The sequence below is a fragment of the Chlamydotis macqueenii genome, chromosome 13, assembly GCF_036417535.1.
Source record: "Chlamydotis macqueenii isolate bChlMac1 chromosome 13, bChlMac1.mat, whole genome shotgun sequence".
In the NCBI taxonomy this organism is placed as follows: Eukaryota; Metazoa; Chordata; class Aves; order Otidiformes; family Otididae; genus Chlamydotis; species Chlamydotis macqueenii.
The window spans coordinates 11,373,376-11,382,118 of NC_141568.1; positions in this window are offsets into that span (position 1 = coordinate 11,373,376).

The window sequence follows — 8,743 nt, forward strand, 5'->3', positions numbered from 1 at the left end:
ACCTAATTTACAGCACTGTCCATCCTGCAAAATACTGTAAAATGGTGGACCACATCCCCACCACTAAAGCAGTAATGTAAACTATGTAACCTAGAGACTGAGCTAAGCTTGCCAGCCTCAACACTGATATTTAATTTTTTTTTTAACGCTTCCCTTTAATGTACTGTTTTCTGTGACATAGGTAAGCATGTAAACAAACAGACATGCAAGAGGGTGGCACTGCAAAATCAGGCTCTTGTTACTTTCTGGAAGAACCTCTCTCCTAGAACATAGGTACAACTCCATTCAATATAATTCTTAAATGAGTTCGTTCATAAAAAGAGAAAAGTAATAGCTTATTAACAACTGACTTGTCAAAGGTAGCATCTTTGTAGCTAACTGTATAAGAATATACTGTTCTAGGAAATTAAATCACACAAATTCAGGATATAGTCCTGCATGTACCTAAAAAGGACAGGCAAGGGTATTTGTCAGATAATGAAACAGACAATGCTTTTAAACCAGCAATACATTTTACAGCTTCTCAAACTAGTGACCAAGTAAGAGCTCAGTACCTTTAAGCTTAGCTTTTCATGGCCTGCCTCTGTACCCCATACAGCTATAGTTTTGTGATATCCTCCAGACACAAAAGGTGATGGTGAAGTGTAAAATATTTCACCTTGCTTTGTCACACAAATTAATAAAAGAGGCTCCTTGTAACAGTGAGTCAGACTTTATTAAAAAAATTAAATAATGAGCTATTAGTCACGCCTTAAGAAGACAGTAGAAGTTCCTTTTGGCTACTGGTCCATGTTCCTGATCTTGTAAATATTAATACATAAATTTAGTAAACACACAACTGAGTGGAAAAAACATACATGAAAATGTTATGGACTTAGAGAATTAAGGTTAAAAAATAAAATATAGAGAATACTTTCAGAATTGTTAAGTCAACTGTGAATAAAAACAAAAAAGTAAGAGTTTGCTGTGGAAAGCATGCTTTCAGATTCCAGTATTCATATATCTACCTGCATTTGCATGTCTTCAAGCCGCAGGCACATTTTTCCCTAGAGTTGCTGTTTATTTAGTTGAGTTGTCTAACCCAGAAGGGACTGTTTGGGTATGACTGCAAATTAACCCACTGTCAGAAGTTCAGGAATCATCTTTACTGGCGTATTCAGATGTGAAGTTGCAGAAGAAAACAGCCAACTAGATCACAGTGTACAGAAATTCATATTAGGTTCCCCCCAACCCCCCGTGAAGAGAAGAGAAGCTGTTTCAACACACTATCAGTTCACACTAACTCTAATTTCTTGTTGTGGAGGGACTAGGAGTTGTCTACGATCTAATGGAACTAGGGCAATAAGAAACAGCTCTCCACTGCCTCCACTCAGAAAGAGCTAAACTGAGGAGTCTGTTTCTTCCTCTTATTCACCCAAGCATCAAGGAGACATCAAGTTCCAGGTGGCAAGCTCTCTTGCTATAACTCATAAGTATCATTTACTTTGAACGCAGTTGTTTATGTGTCCCAGCAGTGCAGCTGAGAACATCCATGAAGTTTTTCAGAAGTACATTACTAGCGTATGTTGTTTGGGCTGTGAAGTAACATTACTTTTGGGGGTACTAACAAAGACATACACATTCTCCTAATTATTACAGATCAGTACAGTATTTACTGAACATGTTTTTTCAACTAATGTTAGGAGAATATCCAGAAGTGCTAAGTTAATCTTCTAACATAGTACTGTGCATTTACTCCATTATGATCTTTTTATGATACCTCTTGATGGGTATATCAATTAAGCACATGTTCCAGCTGCCTAGTTAAGACAGAACACAGACCATCAAGTTCAATGTACTGATCTACATGGACATAATTTTCTCATAATTAAATATGTTATCTTGGAAATGATTAATTAATTACCTACATGATTAGAGTGGTCACTTGTGGTTCATCTGAGATGTCCTACACACAGGTATTGAGATACATCATGCACTAGTATGAAGGTAACTCACCATCCTGGCTAAAAAGGCAGGAACTAATAGAACCCTCATGTCCTTGGTTCAAGGAAGTGGGTTCATGACACCAGAATTCTCCTGGCTTTATATCCCATATTTTTAAGCTTTTATCCCAGGATGCTGTGCACAAGTAGTGACAATAGGAGGTGAAGCAGCAATCTGAGACAGCACTGCTGTGTCCCCTGAAACACAGATGAAAAACCACAGGCAGAGTGAGCTTTGGTAACCACTGCAAATCTCTCAAAGAGCCTCCTGCAACACTGAGCACCCTGTCTCCATCCAGTAAAGCACCATAAGCATATTCTGAATTTTAACCATATGAATAGTTCTGTAAAGGCTCTGGAGCTGCTTACCACCTCACAGCCAGCAGGGGCTTAAATCCCTTATTGGATTAGGTCACTTGGCAGAACTGAACCCTAGTTGTTAAGTTAAAGTGACCAGCTTTTTTTTTTTTTGTGAATGCTGTTTAACAAGAAATTGTTCATCAGCTAAAACGCAACCATATTTTACTAAAAGCAAGTTACCAAAAGCCACTGGTTTTTCATTAAATAAATAGCATGCCTCTATCTCAACATGTAAATTTCAACTCAAACATTTAGAGGAAAAAAGATTAAACAATTCGAGATTAAAGTCTAGTTTTGGAAGCAGTGATACTCATCAGAAAAGAAATCTGGACATTCCAGAACCGGGTGAGGACTCGTGCTTCCTGAAATCTACGTTGAGGAAAGGATTATGAGCATCTCTTACAGGAAACAATGCTGTAGTCACTGCAATTTCAAAGAAACATTACCATGTTCTAGATTGAATTTCCCATCCAAAGTAATTCTTAATCCCTCAAAGACAATTTTATTACAGTGTTTAAAGACAGACTCTGATTATTGTTTTAAGAATTCAAAGCTAAATTGGTTAGTTTATTTACAGCCACTGATATTTTTAAAAGTTGATTTGACATCTCTATTGTTGCATACTTCCTTCCTGAAATGGTACCAATATTCTAAATTGACATCATGTTTTTACTGTATTACTGACTTTAGTGAGAGATATGAGTTTAGCATGTGAAGGCTCAGGAGATTATACTGAGCTGGGCATGACCTTCTCCAAAAGCATATAAGGAAAAATTATCTGGGAAAAAGATCTCTATACTCAGAGAGTGGTTGAAATTGGTCCACTGCAAAAATGAAAGTACATATTGACCTGGGGTCCACAGCATCTGTCCTGAATCCTATTTCCTACTTCCTCTAACAATGCAGATAATGAGATAAAGAGTACAGATATGAAATTAAGCCAAAGAGGGTCTGCAGTTATACAAAGGAGATTAAAATTCAAAATTATCTTCACAAATTGAAGAAATTATCTAGAAAATAAAAGGGTTATAACAGTCTCTATAGGAAACAATGCAGTCACTGCAGTTTGTAGGAGTCTTACAGTGTTTAATCAATTTATCTAATACGCGTGCTGAATATGTGCGCTGCCTGATCAGGTCAATTTTGTCAAGCCTGACATTCTGTAATAATGTACAAATAGTCAACTGCACACCTAAGGGGGCCGGGGGGGGCGGAGAACAATGGACTGCATCACAGTTCTGAAAAAAAAGGATGCAACAAATATTGTCTCCTCTTCGCCATCATGTTGTCAAAAAAAGAGGAAATCTCATCCCAGGATGTATGAATAGAGGCACATACACAGAGAAGCATGTAACAATAATTAATTTCTATTTTTTTTCCAGTTAGAGGGAATACTGTTTACATTATGCAGCCATAGAACTCAAGAAAAACATGGTCCAACTGGAAAGATCGCAGAGATCAACAACAAGAATGATCAGTAAAACAGGAAATAATAATTAAATATTAAGTGAATAAGGCTGATTTAACCTACTGAAAATATGATCTGGCAGACATAATAGAAGTTCTGGAATATATAAAAAAATGTAGAAGAAAACAAGATAATAATCTTATCTCTGTGTCTGAAGTGGATCTAAACAGAAACGTGAGCTTAAGCTGCTGCCAAAATAGTCCACCTTAGGAAAACCTTTCTAATGATCAACGCTGGGAGGCAATAGAACAGATTGTTTGGAAGTCTGTGAGGTCTTCATTGGAGCTCATTAGGAGCAGAGTAGATCACGCCGTGGGTGCTCTGAGGCCCAGGAATTTTATGAAGGGCTAAGGTGATCTGGTTGCAGTGCAAAGCCTAATTATCACAAAATATTCTGTAAGAACTCATGATTAATTATCAATTCTCAACATCTAGATATATTTTCTCCTTTTCCTCTGTATTATTTTTGCTTCACTCCATAATGTTTTTAAAGACTTGACTATTCTAAATAATATTTTATCTCCTCATTTGTCAATGATTACACATATTTCCTAATTAGTAGAAATTAGAATGAGAAGTTTACATTGCAGCACCATATTGCATATGCTATCTTCTGCCTCTATATATGCTCAAGAACCTAGACGCTCTAAAAAAATAGCACTAGAAATGCTTACAGTCATCAAAATATAATTTCCTCAATTATTTATAGCAGGAAGTTTGAGTAGATAATTTTATTCACGCTTTCTATATATGTCATTTGCTTGCATCTTACTTTATTTGGTTGAACAATTATTGCTCGTGTTTTCTAGTACAAATCTTGGCATAAATTTCACTGGTAATTGTAAAAGGTGCAAATAATGCCGTGCATTATTAACTATAATATTGCTTCTTACTCATTAATTGTAATTGAGGTGGATCGTGTTATCATATCCAAGAGCTTTATGGTCGTATCATATGCTTCTGAACTTACTCTTTGGTTATCAGGGTCAAAACAACACCTTGTGATTGTACTTTCCTCATGACCTATACAGAAAACATTAAGTGAGACTTAAATATTTTAAACAATTACATCTGGATCTCAGAACACAGGTCTGAAAGACAGAACTACCTATAACATCTATGCGTCAATCTGTTTCCAAAACACTAATTCCAAAACTGCTATTTCACTGACCAGCACAGCTCCTCACCCACCCCTCAGTGAGAGAGGCCTCACGGTTCCCGCAGATAGTACAAAATACCAACCTGTGTCCAGGCACTCAACATACAGAGTTAACATAAATTCACGTACTGCCCTGTAGTGACTTACTTCTCTGCTCCATTCCTGAAAATAAGTCTGGAAGTGTGGCCCCAGAATGCCAACAACAATAACTGCTCAGACTTTTAGGGAACACTTGAGCAGGTAATTATACTTTAAGAATCAAATACCTCCATTAAAACAGTGTAAACAAAATATGTCCTGGTAGTATAACCTAACAGACACAGTTCTAATGAAGCTATTACAATCCATTTGTTGCATTTTTTATTTTTAAATGCAAGTGGTTTTACCATCAGGCTCTGACTCACAGGAGCATGTTAACCACACGATAATTTAACATTTGTAAGACTGCTCATATATTTAGAGGCCGATGCTGCAGAAATGGCAAACTCCCTGACCTGCAGTCCTGAGTGGAAGCCTCCTGGTACTGAGGTCTTGTTAGTGAAATTACCTTCAAAGGGAAAGTACGCTTCAAAAAGGAATCGCTGTTGGTCTAATTTTGGCCCTTTATCTCCTTTTTATGAACCTATTCTGAAAAATACTGGGTTTAATGTCTTACGGATAAGTTTATTTTGCCTTTCTCAAGTAAGGATATTTGTACTGAACTGAATTAATTAATTTTCTCAAATTTTTGTAAGAAATTAAAAAAAAAATCAAGAGCTGTATAAACAAGATGTAAAAGTGGTAAATCTTACCTTGGATACGTGCCACTACTGTTGCACTTATTAAATCAAAAACATATACAGTATTTTCTTTGTCTGAACCCGATACAACATACTTACCATCACAAGAAATATTACATGAACTTACAATGCCTTCATGTTCTACTGTCCACTAAAGACGAAATAAAAGGTTTTAGAAACATGCTTGAGGATTAGCAAGAGTTCTACAGCAGACTTTGTATAACCTGTAAGCAGGTTCAGAAAGCAGGCTTTTGATATTACTCTGTTTTGGTGAAAGCTGATAGATGTCTTTATATCCAACTTTTCTATTTTTGCATTAGCAATAAAGTTAGACAAGGCCACCCTGTTCAAATCCTAAAATGTTAATTAAATAAATCTTAAAAGTATCCTCTGAGACAAGTTATTATAATCATATCCATCTGTATCTCAAATAATTGAGACATGTTCATCAAGAGACTTAACCAAGATGAAACAATTACCAGTACCAAAACTAAGACTAAAAATTAACTCTACTTACTCTAATTATATTGTATTGTGCTAAAAGAATGGTTTTTTTTTTTCTTATTTATCAATAACAAAGCAGTAAATCTGAGTTTTACAGTTGTACCTTCTGGAAGATGCATTCAAAAGGATAAATACAAGCATTTTTTCCTGTTTACATATCCCAAGACTTGACAGTGTTATCATATGATGAAGTTACCACTCTAAAAATAATGTTAATGAAAACAGCTGTGTTTTCACTTAAAAGAAGGTATTTAAAAAATAAATTACATTTAATTCTGACAATGATTTTACATTCTCACACCCATCAATTTAAAATAGTTTTAAAAAGCTACAGCAAAAATAATTGCATAGCTTAGCTGAAAAAAGCATTATTTATATTTCAGATAGAAACTAATAAGAAAAATGTCATATATGTAATTTTCAGTGCAAGCAGTCAACTCAATTTCATATCATCCATTACGAGATAATTAAATATTTCTAATGTTAGAATAATTTTAAAGCCATTATGATGTCTTTTCTTTAATTAATGTGAAGTGTTGTCAGTAGGGTTTTTTGAATTTTCAGTGGTTATGTTGCTGGGTAACCACAAACGCTGCTCGGCACAAACACAAAGCCACATTAGACAACAAAGCTATTCAATAAAGTTTACTAAAACTGGCAAATTTCCATGAAATGGGAGGTCAAAAATTTTTCCCTCACACAGTTTTATGAAAATATTCCCAAATACCTGAAGTAGTATTTATATTGAATGTCACTGGATACAACAAATATTTTTAGTACCATTGTGGCCTTTTATTTTGATAAAGTTTATAAACTCTCACTTTTATGCATTTTGCCCAAAAACCTCAATGCATTAACATCCTAACAAATCAAAATACAATTACAGTATTAAAATATTTTTATTTTCTCCATATGTATATACTTCCAGCAACCAACACAATCTCTGCTCCTAAATGGAAACACGTAATGAAAAAGACCACATGAAGTTTGTAACTGGCAGCATTTTTGATTGGAAAGTGGATTCCACGGCCATACACAATGGCATTTTACTCGCTGTTTAACAATTTTCAGAAATACACAGAATTGCAATAGCATGTGTACTATTCGGTGATCAAAACACTAATCGGTCACTCTACAATCTGATAAAACTTGATTTAAACTGTAACTTAACGATAAAATATGCCAGAAATAGCACCACTGGAGGCACTGCGTGACCTACTTAACCGAATGCTGCTGCTGTTTTAATTATGATGTCCACAGATTGACACTGGATTAAGATGCATTTCTTCTTTAATTGACAAGACAGGCTTAATGGAAAGGCTATAAAATATTAATAAGCAATACAGACAGAAGATAACTTTTACAAAGATATAAATCTCACTGACATTATTTCAGGACAGGATCTTTTTGTCACACATGTATAATGTTTAAAGCATAGTGCAGTCCTAACCCACGAGTAAAGCCTTGAAGTTCTTTAACAATACAAATAAAAATACGAAGTGATTTTACAAATGGGTCATGGTGCCTGACTAAACATCAAGAACAAAGGACTGCTGACATGCAGAGTAAATCACAGATCACCCTTTCACCAAGGTAAATAATCTTCCACTTCAATTACATTTTTGCTTGCATAAGTACCAAGAGGTTTCAGAATCAATCTGGAAGCAAGCAACATAAGCTCCCTTCACTGTGTATGTTTTCTTCCGTTTGTCTTCAGTATGAGAATAAAATCTTGCACCTCTGACTATTACTCCCTTTTTTAACACCAACTGTCAAGTCTCAGATCTAGAGCTGCTTCCTTACAAGGACTGCCACTTGAAGGAGCTATCCTGCCAACTTGTCAGCTCTCGATAACAGACAAAACTGGAGTGAAAGTAAATTTCACTTTTCACTTTTCCACTTATTTTCTGAATTTCTGTCAATGCACTACAGGCCTAACAACTGAATCATTAGGAATGTCTCTTAAGACCAAAGGAAAAAAATAATAGATCAAAGTTACCAGATGTTCTTGTTCTATTTTTCTGAGTTAAAAAAGCCTTGCAGTCACAACTGCCATTCTAGACTTACCTAGTTTGTGCTCTGTGCGCCTATTAAACTTTGTTTTCCAAAAGATGTGTGGACTGTCAGTAAGATACTGTCTGTTCTCAAGAGGAACTTCAAATGCTTTCTCAGTACACTCAGTCATTTGATATCTGCTCTTTCAAAGGAAAAAAAAGAGAATCTCAAAGTGAAATTGTCAAGGCTGGCCTAGCCCCCCGCGACCAAGTCCTCCATACTCTCCTGAATTCTAATTGCTTCAGCTGTTCCTGCAGAGGAGAAAATTGGGCTTGTCCAGACAAAAAAAAATCTTATCAAAATAAATGAACATAATCTTGCCTATACATTGCTATCAGAAAGTTCCCAATACTCAGGCAAATATTTTTAGATAGATTTTGAAAAATAAGTACTGCTGTACAAGTGTTGAATAAATCCTTCTTAGATAAAAAAAAAA